Raw genomic sequence first — 6,346 nt, 5'->3', positions numbered from 1 at the left:
TTTCTAGAAAAAAATTTATGAAATGTAAAATGTTGCAAAACACTAAAACTGTTTTGCATAGTTTTTGATTTTAGAGTATCTATTGGAAGACAGGAGTAGAAAGCAGCAGATGCAGATAAAAAAAAGTTTGATGTTCAGGAAAAGTCACCTACCTTACAGGAGTAGACGATAGCGGCAATCCCCAGAGGCAGACAACAGCATAAAGTGCTAAAGATGCTCCATCCTAGGTACGATGGAGCCACAGCACGGCTCTGGCCTCCTTCCATATTGGCTTTCTGTCTCACTTGAAGTGGATGGGAGTTATGCTTTGTTGGCTAATGTCTGGATCCAATGGCTGGTGGGGGTTGCGACCCACACCCTTTTATCCTTCATGGGTGTGGTTTAAGCAGGCTAACAGCTATGTGAGCAACCAGTGGAGAGAAAAAAGACACTATCGGGGATTGAGACTTTTTGGGCATCTCTCACTTGAACTTTACTGGTTGGAGTGACTATACATAGATGAAACCTCTCAAATGACTAATTTACAACTTTGAAGAGCCTCATATGCGTTTGACCTCAGTGCCTGCTTTTACTTTTAGTTTAACACGTGCATGGGTGTAGGAAGCATTGAAAATGTGGGTGGGACAATCTAAGGTGGGTCTGCCCCCCCAGAACATTTTTAAGTAGATGTCATTTCCTGTATTCTGGTGCCATTTTAACAGATGGTTTGATACTTTTATCTGACTATACTAGCATGAGAAAAATGATGGGTACATTTTGTAATTTCATCCAGAGGAAGTGGTTGGCCCCAGATCAAATACATATTCGAAGATATTAAAAAGCTAAAAATACAGAAAATGATTTGATGACTAATTCAGAGCCATCTTTAATAATAACCACTCATTGTTTATTTAAACTTGAGGATCTCTTTATTCTTGCATGCAACTGCAATTTCTGTTAAATTAATTTCTTTAATGTTATCAAATCAGTGAGTAAAGTGGAGAGGACAACTGTAGTCAAAGTGCGCCTGTGCATTCTTCAATAAACTACATTCATCTTCCAATCATTTCTACCACTATGAAGAATCACCTGGACCTGAGGCCTGTGTCTCAAGGCTAGATTATGTTGTTAGCCAGTTATCTTGGTGGCTTTGTTTACACACACATTTTTACACACACTGCTACCGAGAAGCACTCCACATAAATATTTAGGACAACATTTCATGACAAAAAGCAGAACTATAACAACCACCTGCCAACCATCTAAATTTCATAGATTTGAGGAGTGTGTGTGAGCAAATCCATCAAGTTAGTTGGATGAAAACAGCCTTGTGGCACAGGCCCCTGATATATACTTTTTTGGCTAAAAATACATATTTGCAACACATATTTGCAACACATTGAACCCATGAAATATTGAAGAAAGCAACAGGCGAACAAAATACGAACATTTAGTTGAACGCCTAGCTTTGATTTTCGGTTCGTTAACAATTTCCTGAACATTTTAACTCAGCTACCTGGCATCCGATCCGGGGCATCAGTGACTAGAGCCGTTTTCACATATGAACTCTGGACAATGTTTAGAGAATCTGGTAACGTTAGTGGCGTGCTCATGTGTTTATGTGCGTATCAACTACGCAAAATGACTTGTTTCAATATCAGAATTTGATCCATTCGGTCCAATAACATTTGGAAAGTCTAGAAGGGCTCCACGATTAAATCATTTTATCCCCATTCAAGTTAGCGGAGGGCTAAACTGGAAGTTAGCCGGCTCAGCACAGCCCATGGATGTATAAAGAGAACTGGATATAGCATTGGAGGCAGGGGGCTCATGCTCTCTGCGACACCCATGAACACATGGTAACTGAGTTCATTCTGCTTGCGTGATTGTGATGCAACAGTTTTATTCACTAGAAACATTTTAGTTAGTTAGTTGTGTTATTTATTGTGTTATGCACATACAAGTGCCCATCCCACATGGACTTAAAATACTGTTGCAGTAGTGAAACACTTCACGTCAGACATAACTTCTTACATGTAACATTACATTGCAAACAAAGAACTCCGTCTCCTGTCCCAAGCTCAATAAATAAAATCTGCCACAAAAAAGGTTCCCTTCCTCTCACAGCTCAAGGTTTTTCATCATCTAACCAGAAGAACTCATCAGAAATTAAGAACATTTTACTAAAAAGTGTAGCAATTAAATAACGCTATAATGAACAATAAAACATGAAATGGACTTCATTTTCAATCTCACCTAAATCACATATGAAACAAAGTATTTTCTCCTCCGGGAGGCCTGTTTCTACAGCTAATGGTGATGTACCTGAATGTAACTGTGCATGCAGAGATCTTTGACTTTTGGTTCAATTCCGCTTTACATAAGGCTCTACATTGTGGTTGTTTTTCATCACACAATATGTTTGTAATTTATGTTTGTGCCATACATCAACAGACCATCTTTGTTCCATATACATAAGGAGCTATTTGTGCTGAGCATCATGAATATCACACCAGTTAAAAATAGCTGCACTTCTTGCATCTAATTGCTTCCTTAAATGTACTGTACTGATATCCACTTCCAGCACCATTCAGCCACAACATTAAACATCTTCTCCAGATCTTTTTTATGCTCCACAAGTAAGATTGCATACTGATTAGTTACGGCAGTGCAGTTTTAATTGTAAGTGGTGTAGGCAGTGGGTAATTGGGTCATTCATTCAGCTGGGTTTTGCTAGTAATTACACAACAGCCCAATACCATAAACAGTGCTAATTAAGTTCATTCTTTTCTCAATTGAAGAGCAGATTTTCTCATTGCCATCAATACAAATTCACATGATTTTCAATAGCAATCAAGAATATTTTGTTAAATCAGCTGTCTTGCAAATTATTGTTTGAGTCCGTCACAATAGATACCTGCTAGAGTACACTACAGAAGTAATCCCCTGATTGCGCACCAGGTACAATTGGTTAAAGGCAGTTGAATGACCTCCATTCATCATGTCTCACTTTAAAGCCAGTAAATCAGTTGTACAAGGTTACGTCTGAACCACAAATGACCCTTGGGCTTTAAGAGTCATGTGTACATTCAGGTAGCTTGAGTTGGACATACACTGACCGTAAGACGATAAGATGGTCATTCACCTCAAGGTCTTGCTGTAATGTATTTGATTCTGAGAGGGCTTTTAGAGGCCCATAGAGAGAGCAGACACTCCAACAATGTGTTGGGCGGAAGCAGAAAGTGGGTGATTGTGAGTGATTCAGACTGCTGCCTCTGAAATATGCCTGTGTTCAAGAGTGAACTCCCATTAAATTTAATTTGGTGCCTTTTTTTTTATATATCCCCTCAAAAACGCAAATCCATCTCCACCATGTTTTTTTTAATTTCTTTTTTTGGTAAAATAGTAGCAGTCTTTAACACAATGATATGCTTATGCTACACAAACTATAAATAAACCATAAAAACAATTAAATTAAATGAATAATTTATTTTTTCTTTGTTTTTTTGTCATATACAGATATGCAATGATGATTGCTGGGTAATATGTATGTTGATGTCCAATTTCAAGTCTTTATTTGATCATGTACTGTACATACTGTAGCTAGTTTAGGCGCTATTCATGGTTCTGTTTTCTCTTTTACCTCTACTTTCCCAGTACCATAGCCTAAGTAACACATTCAACTGTAAAGTCCAACACACATTGGTAAAATATAAATATGCCTAATGGTGTGTGTGTGCTTCGTAACTAGTAACTAGCGTGCACTGGGGCCTGTTGTAACTACCTTATGCCATTGATGCTATCCCATATATTCCAGTCATTTCTTGAATATCTATGCCTTTGATTGTTGAAGATTGTTGAAAGGACACTAAATATGCCAGTTAAACTGTCATGTACTGGTTGTAAAACAGTTAGCATAGCGTAACTAGAAACGATGAATTGGGGTTCATCTTTTGAGATAACCTCAGAAGAAAGACTGGAGCCATAATCGGATTTATCTTGCAAAGGCAGATAAATAGGAATGCATTTAATCAGTGACTGCATTGTGCTGCCTGTATCCGTCGTCCTCTGAGACACTCTGGCATCTGAAGCAGTTTGAGTCGGGCCATAGAAAAGCCCCTGTCTGTACAGTAAGCTGTCACAGAAACAACTCCATACATTCTGTCCTGCTTCAATCCAAACATACAGCAATGTAGCAGCTATCATTATTCCTCAACAGCTGACATGTACAATGAAGTTCCTAAGTTTTTAAAAGACATCTGCTACCAACCATTCAAATTGATGATGTAATTCATATTACTACAGCTACAACTTAATATTTTGACAACAAAATCAAAGTGAATGGCAAGTGAGGATGCTGAGTGTCGTGTCACTGTAATGTTTTTATCCTCATTTGCTTTGTGCAAATAAAGATAAAGAGCCTCACTGTCTGTGGTTGTTGACTGGGATCTAGCTGTGAGCACAGTGGCCATGGAGGGATGAGGTCAATGCTCCCATTCCATTTTAGGACACTTCATGAAGTCCAATTGTGCCACGTGATGTTGCCCACTGTTAATTCCCCTCTGTGTGTTTGTGAGAGCTTGCATTTTTCACACCAGAAGTATCTTGGTACAATGTCTGTCCTCATCTAACAACTGGACACAATTTTAATTGAGGGGATTTCCTCTAATAACAGCACTGTTACGAAGTTACATTCTGTCATTTTGTAGGATATAACAGAAATATTCACATAGAAAAGTTTAATTTACAGATGAAAAAAATATTACTGTTTAACTGATTACTTGATTCCTTACTTGATGTTATCTGTTAATACTCGCACATACCTGAGATTACTATAACATGTACTTCGGCATTTGGACCAAATCTTCACTTTATGTTTTGCAATACCTTCACAATAAGAGAGAATTTCTCATGCTTATCCTCTCTGGCATTGAGGTAAATGGCCCAGGTCAGCGCAAACAGCTGTGAGCCATTTGTAGCATGCCTGTGCCACTTTGGATAACCATAGCCCAACCTGCTACAGCTGCACTGCACTTGAATTTACATGTATGTTTCAGCCCATATCTCAACAACAATGCAATTTCTGACAATTTGCATTAGCTGAAGAATGAAATTGAAACAGTAGTTATGGTAAGTGACTTTTTCAAATGATATAATATCACATATACTATTGCTGATTATTATATAATATAAATAATATTCATCTACCCATTGGGTTTGTGTGGATATAATGTTTTTTTTCCGCTCACATTGCACAAATTAACTAACTATTGAAAAACAGTTGGAATATATAATAACAATTTCACATATATCAAATTCACCCTTCCCTTATTACTTTAATGGTACTTTAATGTTGCTGTTAATAATGTTGCCCTTTCTTTGGTTCATTAAAGGTGCAGTATGGAGAAATACATTTACTGTAGGAAGTTACTGCACCTGTTTTTTGGCAGCGGGAGGAAGGACTCATATCATATACATACTCATACAGGACTTATAACACACACTATAGCTGATGAGGCTCTTCAAAGCCTATTGTTGTTTTCATCCTCTATTCTTGTTGTGGCTATATTCAGTTCTTTGTATACCCAGTTACATTTTTATGTAGATATGTCACATCTTACTCCGTCCTAAGGTTATAGCAACATTAAATGTGGATCTACTATATAATGAGAATCGGCTGATTTTATGTGTTTGCATTCATGAGTTTTTAACCACAGGGAGGCAGTGTTGATCTATTGCTGAGAAAAAGGAAGGCGGGAGTTCCAGGTGTAGGATGCTCTCATCAAGATGGTCCCTCTAAAAGCAAGTTTATTGACGTGAACTCACAGCGCAGTATGGGTGAGCAGAATGTAGGTGTAGGGAAAGGCCCCTGAAGCACAGTCTAATGAAGAAAATATCAAAGAGTAATGGGAGCCATAAAATGATTTATACTGAAAAAAAAATGCATTTGACAATTCTGTTGATTTGGGTTGAGGTAAAAATATGACCACCCAAATCCAGGGTCTTCAAGGGCTTTCATGAAGATCACCTCACTCGGGAAGAAACATAAACAAATGCGTATACCTCTGTGATCCAACACACTTAGGAAACAGGTGGGTAACAGTCGAATGAATAAATGGCGATGTAAAATTGGATACAGGTATGCCTACCTGTTGATGACATTTGTTATGACAAGCTATTGTTTAAAACAGTTTCAGTTTAAAATAGTCTTCGTTTTGCATGTGCACCCGGGGTAGTAAATCAACCACTGACTTCAACTATTCTGTCATTATTTGTAGGTTATCGTCCACGGGGTACTGTGGCATAATGACAATTGTGTGCAGTTTCAAGTTTAGTTCAGGAGTTTACGAGTGGCCCTGAAGGCATC

The sequence above is a fragment of the Siniperca chuatsi genome, linkage group LG7, assembly GCF_020085105.1.
Source record: "Siniperca chuatsi isolate FFG_IHB_CAS linkage group LG7, ASM2008510v1, whole genome shotgun sequence".
NCBI classification, from domain to species: domain Eukaryota; kingdom Metazoa; phylum Chordata; class Actinopteri; order Centrarchiformes; family Sinipercidae; genus Siniperca; species Siniperca chuatsi.
The sequence above is the reverse complement of the archived record's forward strand: the minus strand, read 5'-3'. Positions refer to the sequence as shown.